General features: G+C 40.5%; 1 protein-coding gene across 1 annotated transcript in view; it reads right to left on the reverse strand.

Moving 5' to 3' along the window:
- LOC105994773 (nuclear receptor coactivator 2-like) overlaps positions 1-715 on the reverse strand; it is a 208,135-nt gene extending 207,420 nt beyond the window's left edge. The window contains exon 1 of the mRNA XM_013028416.1: positions 626-715. The gene's annotated coding sequence lies outside the window, so the exon portion shown is untranslated. The remainder of the gene's footprint in view (positions 1-625) is intronic.
- Positions 716-18,406: the final 17,691 nt, after the last annotated feature.

Genomic DNA, 18,406 nt, shown 5'->3' on the forward strand with positions numbered 1-18,406 from the left:
CCTGACGCTCCGCTTCACCTTCACACACTCACACCCGGCACTTCCCGAGCGCTGCTCCGACGCCCGGCTCCCACCCCGCGCTGCGGCCGCTCCTCGCGTCCGTGTAAAGAATGCACCACCTCGGATTCACCTTCCCGGCGCTGCCCCCCGAGGGTGGCTGGAGCCTCGGCCCGCGCCAGCCCCGCGCCGACCCAGTCGGGTGGCGGGGACTCGCTCCTGCGGGCGGGGGGCCGCACCCGCCGTCCCCGGCCTCCCCACCGCTCCTCGCCGCTCACCTCTGCGCCCGCGCCACGGCTCGCAGCCTCCGCCCGCCTCGCGCTCCGGGACTCGTCCCCGCCAGGGGCTGGAGCGCCTCCTTTCTCTCCCGGGGACTCCGAGTCTCCCCGCCGCTTCCCGCCCTCCCCGCCCCACACACCCTCCCCAAACCCCAACTCCCCGAGCTCCCCTCCGCCGATGCAACTCCCCGTTCTCCGCACGCTCGGCTCCGGGCAGCGCTGCCCGCACACAACAGCGCGCACGGCGCCGCCGGGCTGCGCGCAGGAAGGGCAGTCGCGGCCCGGGGGTGGGGACGCGGCGCCCCCCGCCTCCCGCCCGCCCTCGTGGCCCCCGGGGAAGGCGCGGTTACCGGCTCACGGTCGGTCACGCCGTCAGGTGCCGGCTGCCGTCGGCGCTGACCTTCGCCGCCCAGGCTGGGGCTGAGACTGTGGCCGCCATGTTCCCGTGTTAATAACTGCTGCCTGGTTGTTTATTTCAATGGAGATCCTCCCCCAACCCTCCGCCTCCTCCTCCGCCGCCGCCGCCGCCGCCGCCTCGGCGTCTCCGCACTTGCGGAGAGACACAGACCGCGCGAGCTCGTGAGCAGGGGAGGGGGCGCGGGGCTGGCCGGTCCCTCCCACCGCTCCGGGCCGCGGCCGCCGCCTGTCACCACGGAGAGCGCGGGGCGGAAACTTGCCGCCCGCGCCCCCGACCGGAGAGCAAAGGTGGCCCGAGGCTGCTCCCGGGAGACGCAGAGCCCGCAGGCGGGGTCCGCAGCATCTCCGCCTGCGGGGGGTGGGGGGGTCCTCGGGGGAAAGGCTGGGGAGCGGGATGGGGAGTCCGTGGGTGACTGTGGCCGAGCGAGGACGACCTGAGGGCGACTGGAAGTGCAGGCAAAGTAAACAGGACTCCATGCGAGGGCAAAGGGCAGTGCCAAAAAGAAAGCTAGCAAGTGGCACGGGACGGGGACCGTGGGCTTGCACACCACGGGGACGGCTCCCCTAGACGATGATCGGGGAGATCCAAATGTCAGGTTGGCAACCCCGAAAGGAGCCTTTAGCCCCGCGCTCGGGGACGGGCTCCCCACTGCCAGCACCCTGCGCCCCACGGGCGCACCTGGCGCGCGCGCGCACGAGCACAAACGCGACCCAGCCTGCTGAGGCTCCCTGGAGGCGCCCCTCGGCGGTCAAGTGGTCAAGTCCCTCGGTCTGTCGACGGCCCGCTGCCCCAAAGCAGCCGGTCTCAAGAGGGGATGGAGGGGCGCGATTGTGGGCGTTGAGCTTAAAGGGGTGCGGCCCAGCAATTGCTTGATGAAGCTAAAGCTGCACACAGGGCTTAAATTAAAACCTAACCTGGCCGAGCGTTTCCCCCCCACGCTGTAAGGACACAAAAATGTGTTTTTCTTTTTTCATTGGGAAGTTCACTCCCAACCTCAGCAGAGAATGGCAAACGAGGTTAGATATAATTAGTTGAAAGAAAAATGAGTAGCGTTTGTGTAACCACAATTTCCCAAACTATGAAAGAATCATATTTCCTTGTTTTTCATATTTCAACGAGAAGGGTCAATGTCGCTATAGATAATAGTCTTTATTCAAAATGTTAAAATAAGGATACAGGTTGAACAATTGTAACAATGAGAGGTACAAGACACAATGTTGAAAACGAACTTTACAACTGGGTGGCGGGGAGGGAGGAGGTGCAGAGGTGGGAGGGAAGGGATGGTAGGGGGAAAACAAAGGAGGTAACAATGCTTGATAGGAAATGTACTCATTACCTTACTCATGTAACTGTCACCCCTCTGTACAGTGGTTTTACAATAAAAAAATAAGTAGTTAAAACCTAAAAAAATAAGTGTTTATTGAGCACTTACTGTTTGTCTGGCACTATGTTGCAATTTACAAGTTTTAACTCTCAGCCCTCAAAAAGTAATTTTATATACTTTACAATACACACACACACACACAAAGCTTGAAGTGATTTTTGTAGGGTCATGCACATGTCAAGCAAGGAGAAGATAAGAGCCCACGTCTAGTGAGCTCAGACCTTTCATAACCTTTTCAACCCCCCCTCCCCGACTGTGGGAATGGCACCAATTTGAGTAAAGGAAAAAAGTGCCTAAATATGACTAGAAAATATTTGGAAGACTAGAACATGTTAGCACTGGGAGAGTAGAAGAAGAATGCAATTGGTTAGACCATATATTGTCAGTTTTCAATTTTTTAACTTAAACTAGCTGGAATAGCAGAATTATGCTCCCTAAAAACAAAGTATTCCCAAAACTTGGTGGAGGAAATAGAAAATGGAGAGGTTCATTTGTTGGTTGTGGGGCTTGAACTCAAGACTTGGGTACTGTCCCTCAGCTTTTTCAGCTCAAAGCTAGCCCTCTGCCACTTTGAGCCACAGCACCACTTCCTGTTTTCCTGTTTTGTGGTTAATTGGAGATAAGAGTCTCAGACTTCCCTGTCCTGACAGGCTTTGAACGGGATCCTCAGATCTCAGCCTTCTGAGTAGCTAGGATTGCAGGCATAAGCACCTGTTCCTGGCACATGGAGTTTTATAGCCTTTATCTTTCATTAGTACTACTCTGTAATGTTCTTGCAATGAAATGCTACTCATGTGACATCTATCCCATTTCTCAGATTTTTGTCCTTATCCCCAACTGCACATTATAAGAAGAAAAGATTCTTCCTGCCCTGCACTGGTGACTAATGCCTGTAATCCTAGCTACTAAGGAGGTTGAGGTCTGAGGATCACATTTCAAAGCCAGCATGAAAGAAAGTCCACAAGACTCTAATCTCCAATTCCAGAAGACCAGATGTGGTGCTGTGGGTCAAGTGGTAGAGCACTAGCCTTGAGCTAAAGACCTCAGGGACAGCACTCAGGCCCATAGTTCAAGCCCCATGACTGATAATAAATAAATAAATAATATTCTTCCTGCTTTTTCCCCCTCCTGTTTTTTGGTAGGAGTCCAGAGTCCATCAGTCCTGCCACAGCAGATTTAACACTTTCAAAAACTATCCATGATGTCTGTGCAAACGACTTCCCATTATATTGCTGTATTACTCAGTAAAACTTTTTTTTTTTTTAGCATTTAAAGTGTATCTGGCCTGTTTATTCTTTCAATATGGCTACTCAAAAATTTATAATTGCCTATGCAGCTCACATTTGTGGTTCCAGTGGCTTAAAGCTTTGGCTAGGCTTTGGGTCCAGATCTACCTTTGCCTCATGCCCCTCCCTTAGCCAATTTCAGTAAAACTTCTTACTGCATGCTTAAGATACAGGACTGTTCCCACAATAAATAAATAAATGCACAGAAAATCTGACAGCATAGTACAATGAGTTCCACATTCAGCTGCTACTCAGTTGTGTTGAACCTGGAGAAATCATGTAGCATCTAATAGTCTCTAGGCTCCCTTTTGTACTAAAGTTCTTTATATGATCACCTTAGCTATAAGTTGCTCAGGGCCTAGGAATCTTAAGTTATTCTTTGTATAAGCTGGAGTACCTAACAAAAGATTGCATAAGGTTCATTGATGAATTGGGTTCATGTGAGACCACAAATAATTTTTATTAAAGCTATTCATAATTATTAGTGAATTATCACTGTGATCATGTAAAATAAAAAGGGTTAAAAAAGAAAGAAAAAGGGTAGTGTTGAGTTCTGGTGACTCACACCTATAATCCAAGCTACTCAGGAGGCTGAGATCTGAGGATCACAATTCGAAGCCAGCCCAGGCAGAAAAGTCCATGTGAGACTCTTATCTCCAGTTTACTCAAAAACCAGAAGTGGTGCTGTTGCTCAAGTGGTAGAACGCTAGTCTTGAGCACAAAGAGGCTCAAGGCCCAGGCCCTGAGCCCCACAACTGACAAAAAAAAGCGGGGTGGGGGGTAAAGTTGATTTAATGACACAAAAGAAAAAGAAAGAAAAAATATAGTAACTAGGTGTATAATCAAAACAAAATGACCCCAAAAGGAAAGAATGTGGGTGCAAATCATAAAAAAGAAGGAAATGATTGAAATTTAGTAGAAGCAGAAACAACAGATCATGGATGTATGAGTCAAACTAAAGTATCAACAGAAGCATAAATACAGCATGAAATATAAAGAAGAAAATGATAAATTGTGTATTCAAATATAAGAAAAACCAGGTCAGGTGCCAGTGGCTCACAGTAGCTACTCAGGATGCTGAGATTTGAGGATTGTGGTTCAAAGCCAGGTCAGCCAGGAAAGTCCGTGAGATTCTTATCTCCAATAAACTACCAAAAGATGAAGTTGGAGCTATGACTCAAGTGGTAGAGTGCTAGGCTTTGAGCCAAAAAGAAGCTCAGGTTCAGCACCCAAGCCAGCACAAAAAAATAACTAGAAAAGAATATAAGAAAAATCAAAAAAAATACAAGAATTTCTGGGTTTGTCTGCCCTCAATTTTCAAGGTAGTTGCTTTTGTCATACATAGGCTACATAAAAATGAGAGATTCTATTCCTTTTTTCTATTAACCTGCTAACATGCATCATAATACGCTGAAAGTAAAACAAGATGGTAAAAAGTTATAGAAGATAGTATACGTGACAAGAAATGTGCTTTGTTACTTACATGTCACTAAATATTGCAATTTCTTCATATGTATAATTATTGGAACTTAAAATAGTGTAAATAAATGTATGCAATTAGGTATCATGTTCTTTACACATATTTAAGAAAATATGCTGGCAAACATTCTCAAATGCAAAAACAACAACTTTATTAAAAACACAATCATTACTTTAACTCCCATTTCCTACATATGGAACAGGAAATGGTTCTCTATTTTCCCCATTTTTCTTTCTTCCTGTTATAGCTGCTAAAACTTGCAAAAATAGTAATTATTTTCCAGCACCAGTGGTTCATGCCTATAATTCTACCTACTTAAGAGACCAAGACTTGAGAATCATAGTTCAAAGCCTGCCTCAGAAATAGGTCCATGAGGGTCTATGTCCATTAACCAGCAAAAAGTTAGATTGGAGGCATTCACAGTGGTAGAGTGCCAGCCCCTGAAGAGACACAGCTGAGTTCAAGCCTAGGTACCAGCACACACACACACACACACACACACACACACACACACACACCACATTTATTGCACTATCCAGTACAATGAAGTAAGAAAATGAGAAAGAAAACAAAACCATCTTTATTCATTGATGAAATGATAGTGCACATATAGCTGAGCTCCAGTGACTCACACGTAGCTACTCAGGAGTCTGAGATATGAGGATTACAATTCAAAGCCAGCCAAAGCAGGAAAGTCCATGAGACTCTTATTTCCAATTAACCACCAGAAAACCAGAAGTTACACAGTGACTCAAGTGGTAGAGCACTCTTCTTGAGCTCAGAGTTCAAGCCCCATGACCCCCCCCCAAATAAAATTCAAACGTATCTATAAAATACTAAAATTAAGAATATAGGATAGCTGAGTGCCAATGGCTCATGCCTGTAATCCTAGTTACTCAAAAGGCTGAGACCTGAGGATTGAGGTCTCAGTGATAATCTTATCTCCAACTTACCACCAAAAAGCTGGAAGTAGATCTATGGCTCAAGTGGCAAAGGGCAAGCCTTGAGCACAAAAGCTCAAGGATAGCACCCAGGTCTGAGTTCAAGTCCTAGGGCTGGCACCATATATATACACATACATACATATACATATATATACATATATAATTTAAGGTCAAAACACAGAAGGCAATTATATATCTATATGTAAGTAAGAAACAATTAGAACATGAAAATTTTAAATTTCATTCACAAGGGGAAAACTGGGAGAGAGTGAATGGAGGGGTGATATTGTCCGAAAAGGAATGTACTCATTACCTGACTTATGGACCTATAACCTTTTTGTACATCATCTGTATAAGAACAGTAAAAAAAATTCCACTCATAAAGTAAAATAACATCAAATATTATAACTTTAATGAAAAAATGTACAAGATCTCTACCCTGAAATTAGAAAATTACATATAGAAATTGGCAAAGTCTGGTTAAAAGGAAAGATGGGTAGACTCAAAATTAAGATACCTGGTCTTGCCAAATTGATCTATAGAGTCAATAATGTTACCGTGTAGACATGAAATCTCCCCCAAAAGGTTTATGTGTTGACATCTTGGTTTCCAGCTAGTAAATCCAATCATTGAGAAGATCCTCTTAATTCTTGGAAGGTAAAAATCATCTTGTTCCTGACCTCCCCGCCACATTTCCTCTCTGTGTCTCTGTGTTTCTGTGTCTGTCTGTCTCTCCCTCTCCCACCTTCTCTCTCAGCATATGAAGACAGGAGCCTTTCCACTACATGATGCTCTGCCTCACCATAAAACCAGAAACAATGGGGTCAGCCAACCATGGACTGAAACTTCTGAAACTATGAGTGAAACAAATCTAAATTCACTTAAGTTGCTTAAAGTAGTTGTTAAGGTAAAGAAGCCTAAAACAAATGCATTACATTCCCAGCAGGAGACAGGTAATAGTGGCGCACAACTGAAAATCCTAGTTACTTGGGAGGCTGAAAATGAGAGGATCACATTTCTAGATAAGCCTGATCTGAGATTCATCTCTATTGAAGGAAGCTAACCATGGTGGCATGTACCTGTTATTTTGGCTAGCACTGAAAGCCTAAAATACAGGTAAATGGTGGTCTAGATATGTACCTGGATAGGAAGTAAGACCCTATCTCAAAAATAACCAGTAGAAAACAGGGCTGAGGAGTGACTCAAGAAGTAGAGCACCTTCTTAGCAATTAGAAGGCTTTAGGTTCAAGGAGGCTTTTAAAATGAAAATTGAGAAGTTAATTCTCAAATTTATGTAAAAGTTTATATTATCTAGAATAGTCAAGACAAATTAAAGGAGCACAATTTGGATGGCTCATATTACTGATTTTGATACTTAGTTTAAAGCTACATTCATTAAGACAGCGTGATAGTTTAAAGCTACATTCATTAAGACAGCGTGATACTGGCTTTAGAATAGACAAATATATCAATGGAACAGAATGAAGAGTCTAGATATAGACTACCAAATTTATATACAACTAGTTTTGTATTAAGCTGTCAGAGAAATTCAATAAAGAAAGAAAAGTTTTATCAATAAATAGTGCTAGAACAACTAGATGTCAAGCTGGAGAAAATGAATATTGACTCCCCCCCTCACACCATGCAGAAAAATGAATTAGAGATGGATCACAGACTTAAAAGTTAAAGACAAAACTATAAAGCTTGTAGGGGAAAATGGGACAATAAATATTGTTACAACTTTGGAGCAGGCAAAAGAAACATGTTTTTTAGCAAAACAGAAAGAAAACAATTGATACACCAGATTTCCCTAATCTTAATTTTAAAAAAAAACTAATAAAATTCTCATTCAAAGAAAAGAAAAGAGCTGGTAAAGTAGCTCAGTGACAGAGTGCTTGCCTTGTATGCATGAGGCCTTGGGTTCGATTCTTAAGCAGAAAAAGCCAGAAGTGGCCTTGTGGCTCAAGTGGTAGAGCGCTAGTCGTGAGCTGAAGAGCTGAGGGACAGCACCTAGGCCCAGAGATCAGGCCCCACGACCAGCAAAAAAAAAAAAAGAAGAAAAGAAAAGAAAATACTAATGCCCAGTGCTGGTGGCTCATGCCTGCAATCTTAGCTACTCAGGAGGCTGCAATCTGAAGATCATGGTTTGAAGGCAAAGTAACTAGATTCAAGATAGAGAACACTTCTACACTGATAAGGTAAACAGCCAAATGACAAAATGTAATACAATACGAAACAAAAGCCACCTGTACATCACTTTGCAGCACTATATGAATACTTGGTAAATGTAGAAAAGATGCTCAGAGTCATTAGTCATCAGAGAAATAATGCAAATTTAAACCACAATAGATACCACTTACCCACTATAAAGGCTTACAATACCAGCTGCTAGAGAGAATGTGGAACAACTGGAGCCCTGGCTCATTGCTGGTAGAATTACACAACCACTTTGGGAAACAATTGACACTTCCTCAGGAAGCTAAGGATGCCTGATTTTACCCAACAATTCCCCTAGGTATTTATTCAAGAGGCATGAAAACTTGCCTCAAAAGACTGCACATAATGTTTCCAGGAGTATTTTATTTTTGTTTTTGTATGTATGTATGTATGTGTGTGTGCCCATTCCTGGGGCTTTAACTCGGTACCTGCAGACTGTCCTTGAGTTTTTGTTTTGCTCAGACTGGCTCTCTACCACTTAAGCCACAACTCTACTTCCAGCTTTTTGCTGGTTACTTGGAAATAAGAGTCTCATGGACTTTCCTGCTCAGGCTGGCTTTGAATCTAAATTCTTAGATCGATGCCTTCTGAGTACCTAGGATTACAAGTGTGAAACACCATTGCCTGGTTAGGAGTTTTATTCATACTAAAGAAAACATGGAAACTAATTCCATCAACAGGATAAGTAGAGGTACAAAATCTTGTATTCTCATACAATGAAAGAATACTCAACAATAAAAAAGGAACAAATCATTGTTTTATGCATCCATCTGGATATGATCTGACATATGCACTACAATAGCAGGCAGAATGAGTACAGTGGTAAAAGTTAACAGAGTGGTGGAGATTGACTGGAAAGAAAGAAGAGAGTTTTCTGCGATGAAGAAATATTCTGGAATGATAAATACTGATCTGGGAAGTGGTTACAGTTGACAACGGTTTGTCAAAATTTATTGAGATCTGGCTTAAGATGTGTGCCTTTTAGTTTGTTCACCAAACTGGCATTTTAAAAAATGCTGGCATTTTAAAAAATGGAATAAGAAGGAAGTTCCCCAATGTAAAAACTATGTATATACAAAAAACTTGGGAACAAATGTCAAATGTCATATTAAATGATGGAACAAAAACAGTTTCCCCTGAAATGCCCGTTATTATCATTTTTATTCAGTATTGTACAGGGGGTTCTAACCAATGTGATAAAGAAAAAAAGTGTATAAATTAGTAATATAAAAACAAAACTGTTATTCAGATGGTATGGACATTTATGTAAAAAATTCAAAAGAACCTATAAACTATTTAAAAATAGTATCTCTGGAATGTAAAACAGTATGCAAAAAATCAATTGAATTTTATATTAGAAGCAATTAGCAAAAGAACACTTGAAATATACATTGAAAGCTGTTTAGTGGTATCTATTATAATGGAAAAAAGTGTGTTTTATAACTCAATAATTCTTAAGTGTATATTCTCTAGAGTTCTTCATCAGAAGACTTAGTAAGTTATGGTGTTTTCTAGAATGGTATATCATACTGCTGTGAAAATAGACAAACTACAATACCACACAATAATGTGAGTGAAATTCTATAAAAATAGTCTTGAGTAAAATAAATCAGATATAAAAGGATTCTACTATATGATGCCATATCTATAAAGCACAGAGACATGCTAAAGTAGTTGATGGTGATGCATGCCAGGACACATGTGTCCTTTCTAGGAGCAGATGGTACATAGGAGAGCACATAAGGCAAATTTGGGGACACAGAGAATGTTACATTTTAATCTGAGCAGAGGTCACATGGGTATGATCGTTTTTGAAACCATTTATGTACAGCTCATAGAGGTTATGTAAATGCTTCCTGTATCTATATATACTGCATTTTGACTTTTTAAAATGTGATTGCTGTGTGTGCTTATTGATATCTCTCTGCTAGGTTGTAGCTTCTCAAAGACAGGGATGGTATTTTAGATTTCTTAGTATCCCTCATGGATTTTTAGCAGAGTACCTTTATAAAATATTAACTTGTAAAATTAGATACAGGAGCCAGGTACTGGTGGCTAAATGCCTGTAATCCTAGCTACTCAGGAGGCTGAGATCTGAGAATCGCAGTTCAAAGCCAATCCAGACAGGAAAGTCCATAAGACTCTTATATTCAATAAATTAACCCCTTAAGAAAAGCTGGAAGTAGAGCTGTTGTGGCTTATGTGGAGCAATACCCTTGAGCAAATAAAGCTCAAGGACCACAGGCCCCTGAGTGTAAGCACTAGGACTCTCTCTCTCTCTTTCTCTCTCTCATTCTCTCTCTCTCTCTCTCTCTCACACACACACACACACACACACACACACACACTCAACACACACAGAAGAAAAAAGATACAAGTTTCAATAAAGGTTATTTATTTAGCTTTAATATAAGTAGAAATAATAGTAAAATAGCGTATGTGGATATATAACCAATATATAATTTAAATGTATTTTCCCTAATCCTTTCCAATTTCTTAGTTTATTTATAATAGCTTCAAAAGAAAAGGCTAGATATCTATCTAAAATAGAGTCTAATAACTTAAATACAATATGAAAAGTCATATATAAGGCAAGTAATCTAGCAACAATTGGAATTGGTTGAAAGTAGGAATGGGATGGGGGAAATGGGAAAGAACAATGGAAGGGTGACATTGATCAAGATGTACTGTACTTATAACCTGACTTATGAAATTGTAACCTCTTTGTACAGCTACTTAATAAAATAAAAAGAATTAGAATTGGGGCTGGAGGCATCACTCATTAGTAGAGAATGCAAGGAACTGAGTTCAAACCCCAGTACTGCCCCTGCCAAATAAAATGGAATGCAGATAGAACTTGACCTCATCTGGCTTTACATCACTTATCATAAAAGTTCACAGCAAGTAGCTTCTCCAAAGAAAATTCTAGTTCAAGTTCTGAACTAGAACTGTTTTGGTTTTCAGGTTTTTTATTTTATTTTTTTCTTTTTGCATTGCTGAAGATCAAACCCAGGGCTTGCCAGCCAGGTACTCTTTCACTGAGCTAAATCTTCAACCCTTGAACACATAATCTAATGTGACTTGCTTCTATTTTCTTATTGTGTTAAAATATCCATAACCTAAATTGTGATTTAACCATTTTTAAATGTAAAATTCAGTGGCATTTAGCAAAATCATACTTTTGTGCAGCCATTGTTATTGCCCATCTCTGGAAGTTGTCATGAAAATATTTTGGACTTACCATTAAATGTGTCTAGACTTCTGTTTCTAATCATAGCCCCGCTATATTTTTAATGGAAACACTCTATCAGGGAACTAAAGTATGCTCAGAGGAGAAAAAATACACAAGTTTTACAAAATCCTTGGTCCAGAGAACATAAATGTTCAATCTTCCAGAGACAGGGTACATTGAAATAACAGATCTTTTTCCTTTTGTACCCTCCTTTTTTAGGGGCTCCACAGATATTTCTTTTCCCCCTTCCTTAAGGGATTCATTTACAATATGACCATTTCCTCCTATCCGAGTTCTACTACTTGTAAGAATTCATTGTTTCCTTTCCCCATGGAATGCAGTACTGTACACCCAGGTGAGTATGAATACAGGGTAATGCATTACTCTGTATTCCAATCTGTGTATGCTGAACAGCGTCCAGACCCAAGTGCAGATTAGCTTCTAATTTTTCCTAGATATAACCACTCAGTGGTTAAATCTGTTACTGGCCCATTGTGTGTGTGTGTGTGTGTGTGTGTGTGTGTGTGTGTGTGTGCTGGGAGGTGCTAGGGATGACTCCCGGGGTCTTGAACATGCTAGGCAAGCACACTACCACTGGCTACACCTGCAGCCCTTAGTAGTAGGTGCTTTTTTTTTTTTTTTTTGCTTTTACTGGGGCTTGAACTCTGGGCCTGATGCTGCCTTTGAGCTTTTTGACTCAATGATAAGTGCTCTACCACTTGAGCCTGGCTCTACTTCCAACTTTTTTAATGGTTAATTGGAGATAAGAGAATCACAACTTTCCTGCCTGGCTTGTTTGATCTTCGATCCTCAGATCTCAGCCTCCTGAGTAGCTAGGATTGTAGACATAAGCCACTGGCACCAAGCTTTTCATTGTTTTATTATTATCTTAGGTAGTTGTACAAAGAAGTTTCAATAACATATCACTTTGTGAGTACAGGGCACCTCCATCATTATCTCCCCTTCCATCATTCTTCCCTATCTTTCCCAAACCTACCACCCCTTCAAATTATCTGTTTCCATTTTCACATACATACATTGAATATTAGGGCTGTATTCAATTACTCTTTCTCTTTCCATTCTTCTCTCCTCTTTCCCTTGACTGTCCTTCCAGCCCTAACACAGGTTCCAGCTTCCTGGTATCTTTAGTAGCATTTTTTTATGTCATAGATTTTAGGAGGGCAGCTATGAGAATTTAAGTTGTCACAAAACCTTGTCATGGGAAAAAATGTACTACTTCACCAACAATCAATGAAAAAAAAAAAAACTTGTGAAATAAGTCCAAGAAAATTGCTTGTGTTTTTCATCTAAGACTTCAAAGCTTTTCATAAAAAACAGTTTTTCAAAAAAAAATCCTTTCTGCCATAGCTAATAGTTAATAAAGGACTTGTTATTTTTTTACAATAAGAGACTTATATTAACAACCTCTGGACAAGAAGCATGAGATAATACATAAAACTATTACAAATAGCGTAGGATAGGTTTCTACTCATTTATTAATTTACAACAAATGTATTGAGTTTCTACTCTTCCTGAGGCTTTATTTTCAGCACCAGAGACACCATACTGGATATAACTCCTCTTTCTTAAGTAGTTACAAAAGATGCGACACACGCCAGGTACACAATATTTGTTGAGTGAAAAATTGATTATAGCTAAGAAATCATTAGAGTATGATAAAGATTTATGTTTTATAAAATTCGGTAAAATCAAGAAGGAAGTTGCACAATGTAGGCAGGTGGGGGAATTTGTCTTGGCAATCAAGGTTAAAATACTTGTGCATTCACAATGAATTAATGCTGGGAAGTACTAGGGAGTGAGTACCAGCAAGGTAGCACCTTTCTACCCTCTGTGGCCCCTATTTGCTGCCCACTGGTATGGAGACAAGTGCCATCCTGCCTCTACCATCACACCTATTTGCAACCAATAACTTAATTCATCTGCAAGTAATTTAGTTTTATCATTTTGTCTCCAAAAACTATTTCAGCTCCTGAGGCCATTATATTAAAAGTAAGAATTTTATCAAATGTGATGGAAGCTTTAGTTCATAATAATTGGGTTAGAGTTTTATTACATATATACATATATTAACAGTATGAAATGTTTCACTGTGATAACATTTTATGTCACCTTATTTATTTTATTGGTACCAGGACTTTCATAGGCTTAAGCATACATTCTACTGCTGAGCATTTTAAATCTCATTTTAAATCTCATCTTCATAGAAATCTTTAATGAGTTTCCTCCTTATGATATTACCTATAGTTGCAACACCTAATGTTATGATTTAGGTGAATTCCCTAAATTCATGTGTTGAAATTTTAATTAATTAATTAATTAATTTTTGTTGGTCATGGGGCCTGAACTCTAGCTGTTCCTCCATGCTGTCCCTCAGCTCTTCAGCTCAAGGCTAGAGCTCTACCACTTGAGCCACCGTGCCACTTCTGGTTTTCTGGTGGTTTATTAGAGATAAGAGTTCATGGACTGTCCTGCCTGGGCTGGCTTTGAACCGAGATCCTCAGATCTCACCTTTCTGAGTAGCTAGGATTACAGGCGTGAGTCACCAGCCCCCGACTAGAGGATTAAGATTTTTTTTTTCCAGTCGTGGGGTCTGAACTCTGGGCGCTGTCCCTCAGCTCTTCAGTTCAAGGCTAACACTCTACCACTTGAGCCACAACCCCACTTCTGGCTTTTTCTGCTTATGTGGTGCTGAGGAATCAAACCCAGGAAGGGCCTCACGCATGCAAGGCAAGCATTCTACCACTGAGCTACCTTCCCAGCCCTATTTATTCTATTTTTAAGTGGGGTCTTTGGGAAGCATTTAGGATTTGACAGGGCCACGGGAGTGAGACCCATGGATAGTTTGGTTCTTTTTGTTAGTTGGTCTTGTGCCTGTCTTGGGATTTGAACTCAGAACCTTGGTGCTCTCTCTGACATTTTTTTTTGCTCAAGTCTAGTGCTATACCACTTAAGCCACAGATCCACATCCAGCATTTCTGAGTGGTTTGTCGGAGATAAGAGTCTCAAAGACTTTTCTACTTGGGCTGAATCTGAACTGAGATCCAGAGTCCAGCCTCCTGAGTAGCTATTACAGGTATGAGTCACTAGAGCTGGGAGATTTATAGAAGAAGAAAAGCTAGTAAGCTTGCTCTATCTCACCATGTGAGGTCCGTGTCACCCCAAGACTGAACTATTCCCACTAGTAAAATGGAGCCCATCAAATGCAGCCATCAAAATAAAACTTTATACTTTTGTATGTATATGTGTGTGTGTTGGAGGGGTCTCTCGTGGGTTTCTCCCATGGCTAGTGCTCTATCACTTGACTTATGCCTTCATTTTTAGCTTCTTTGCTGGTTAATTGGAGATGGAGTCTTTCAGACTTTTCTACACAGACTGGCTTCAAACTAAGATACTCAGTTCTCAGCCTCTTGAGTAGTAGGATTATAGGGTGAACCACCAGCATCCAGCTTAGAACTTTGTTGTATAAATTTTATAGCATAGTATTGCTACAGGAACTAAAAAACAATTAAGACACCCCTCAAGAAGTCGAACATTCTTGTATTAGCCAGAATTCTCTAGAGGAACAGAAATAGGATGCACACTCACATTGCACATATACACATACACACATACATATTGAAAGGTTTATTTTAAGAAATTGGCTCACGCAATTGTGGGGGCTGTAAAAGTCCAAAATTTGCATGGCGAGTCAGCAGGCTGGAATTCCAGCAGGAGCTGAAGTTGTAGACTTGAGTGTAAAGGAAGTTTGGAGGCAGAATTCCTACCTTCCAAAAATACTTAAGTTGATTGAGGACCACCCACATTATGGAGAGTAATCTGCTTTATCTAGCCTCTGGATTTAAATGGTAATCACATCTTAAAAAAAAAAAAAACCTGTATATCTACTAGTGTTTGAACAAACAACTTGGCAACAAAGCCCAGATAAGTTGACTTACAAGCCAAAAGAGTCCAGTTCTTATCAACCTAGCATCTAAATAACTCCTAAATCATACTTAATCACCAAATAAAGACATTAATGAGGTGACACTTCTAACATAAATAACACAACTAAGCGCTTACAACAACTAATAACTAACATGGTCTAACACAACTAAGAGCACACTGACCTTTTTCCTAGAAGAGAATGCAAAGTCCTGGGGTAAAGTTCACAATAATGTAAATACTACCATGGGAGGTTAACAGTGCTTAAATACTACAACGTAAAGTTAGTGTACCTTGTATTATATAGCAAAGGGATATGAGGGGAGAAACAGTGTATGCATGTAGGGAAAATATCTAAGAAATTAAATAAGAAACAATAATACTACTACAACAGCAATCCTTATTTCTGGCACTTAGATGTGGGTCATGGTAATTATAACCATTTTCTTCTACAATATAGTCTAATTCCCTTTGCACTTCAAAAGCACCTCCCTCATCTGGCTATGATTATTTACCTGGTGGAGTGATCATTCATGAAGAATCTAGGCCATTAGTGGTCATATTTAAATTAAGTTGTCATACTTTCCCATTGACATCAATCTAGGCCATGTTTGAACCAACAGTATTTCTAATGGATATCTTGTACTTCCATAGGTATTTGGTAACCAACTTCCCTTTTGACAATCAAGATTGATCACTCCTCTCAGCACAGTATATTAACTTCCTTCCTTGTCTGCTATTTCAAAGGTATCAGAAGTTCAAAGTGACCAGGTAGCAATGTTAACTCTGTGTGTGTGTGTGTGTGTGTGTGTGTGTGTGTGTATGTGTGTGTGTGTGCGCACGCGCACTCGCAAATGCACCACTAGTGGGGCTTGAACTCAGGGCTTCATGCTTTTGCTTGGCTTTCACTAAGGAATGTTGCTCTATCACTTAGATCAATGGATGCCTCAACTGAGTCCCAAAGCTGCCAACAGTGGAGAACAACTCTGAGTCCCCAATGTGGTGCCAGTTCTCAAAGTGATCAGCCAGATACCTGGTAGCAGGTTGATTCCACTAGACCACTAGACCACTTCCATCATGGGAAAAGAAAAGAAGCTTATGGTCATTAATGTAATAGACACTCTAGATATGGTTGGCTTCACTGTGCATAATGCTTCTGTAAAAACTACTCTTTTGGAGCTGGGTACTGGTGGCTCATGCCTGTAATCCTAGTTACTTAGGAAGCTGAGATCTGATTAACATGGTTCCAAGGCAGTCTGGGCAGAAAAGTCCTTCTGAAATTCTTATCTCCAATAAACTATTCAAAAAGCTGGAAGTGGAGCTGTGGCTCCAGTGGGAGAGCACTAGCTTTGAGCGAAAGAGACTTGGGATTTGCACCAACGCCGTGAGTTCAAGCCCCAGGACCAGCAAAAACAAAAACAAAAAGCAAAACCAAAACCCTACCCTTTTGGATTATTTTACTCAGGAGTACTATCTCCTTGTAAACATACTTACACAGCTGGCACTGGTGGCTCACTCCTGTACTCATACCTACTCAAAAAGCTGTGACCTGAGAATTTTAATTCAGAATCAGCTGTGGTTGGAATATCAATGAGACTCTTATCTCCAATTAACTACAAAAAGAAAGCACTGGAAGTAGCTTAAGTGGTAGAGTTCCAAGCTTGGGCAAAAAAATAAAATAAAATAAAATAAAATAAAGGACAGCACCCAGGCCTTGGGTTCAAGCTCCAGTATTACACAGTAATGAAGCAGGAGTTAAAATACTCTAATTCAAACTTTGGTAACAAACAAAAAAGTAGTATTCTGTTAGATACATTAGTTTTAATAATTTGTGCTGTAATGCAATAAGATCTTATTCATAAATCACTACAGGGTTAGAGTCAAGTAATCTATCTGAAATAATAAAAGGAGAGCAGTGATCAGTATGCTTTCTATCAGTGTATATAATAGGTTGGCAGTGACAAGCTGAGGTGTAATTTCAGGTGTAATTTCAAGGTTTTTTTTTTGTTGTTGTTAAAAATAGGACAAAAGAATTTTCTAGAACGTTATGAAGAGTTAGCTACTCCTTACTGAGAAAACTCTGCCAGTGTTTTGCTTTGATTTCGCTATTGGATTTTCCTTTATTTTTATTTTTTTTGTATGTTAAATTTTAAGTAGAACCCCTTAAAACTTAAAAGAGGACAAGACAAAAGGTAAGAAACAAGGAAGTGAATTTGATCAAAGTACATTATAGGCATTTATGGAAATATCACAATGAAACCCCTTTGAACAATTAATATATATTAATAAAAAAGAAAAGAAATAACTCGGGGAATTTACAATTCCATGTGAAGTTTTTAGTTTTGGTCTGTTCATTTCTAAAATAATGTTTTTTTAATGAACCAAAATGATGGATTTTGTTATGTGGCATATTTTAAATAAATAGCCAACAAAAAATCTGTTCAGTTTCGTCCATTTATAAGTACAATGCTATTATGTATATTTTTTGTTAAAATTTATTTTTTCTTTAAAAACATTATGATACTCTTAGCTACATTATAAAGCTGTTAGGAATGGCTATCCCTGTCCTTTCCCCCTTTCCTACAAATTATTTTACTCTTCTATCCAATTATCTTTTCCTCTTCGGGGTGTGTGTGTGTGTGTGTGTGTGTGTGTGTGTGTGTGTGTGTGTGCTAGTCCTGGAGCTCATATCTGGGCTCTTGTGTGTGTGTGTGTGTGTGTGTGTGTGTGTGTGTGTCTGTGCTAGTCCTGGAGCTCATATCTGGGCTCTATCCCTAAGCTTTTTTCCCTCTTTTTCAGATCTCAGCACCTTGAGGAGCTAGGATTACAGGCATGTACTAACATGCCCAGCCCTCATAGATTTTTATTGCTTATTTACTTTGTGTGTGTGTGTGTGTGTGTGTGTGTGTGTGTGTGTGTGTGTGAGCTTGAATTCAGGGCATGGGTGCTGTCCCTGAGTTATTTTGCTCAAGGCTAGCACTCAACCCCTTGGAGCCATATTTCCACTTCTGGTTTTCTGGTGGTTGATTGGAGATAAGAGTCTCATAGACTTTCTTGCCTGGGCTAGCTTCAAACCTTGATCCATAAGTCTTAACCTCCTGAGTAGCTAGTATTACAGATGTGAGCCTGGCTTGTTTACTTATTTTTACTTTGACTGACTATGAAACTAAACTCTCTTTTCCTATCATTCTGACTAGTTGTGTCATCTTTTTTTTTAACTACCTTTTA

Source organism: Dipodomys ordii, unplaced genomic scaffold, assembly GCF_000151885.1.
Source record: "Dipodomys ordii isolate 6190 unplaced genomic scaffold, Dord_2.0 Scaffold109, whole genome shotgun sequence".
In the NCBI taxonomy this organism is placed as follows: Eukaryota; Metazoa; Chordata; class Mammalia; order Rodentia; family Heteromyidae; genus Dipodomys; species Dipodomys ordii.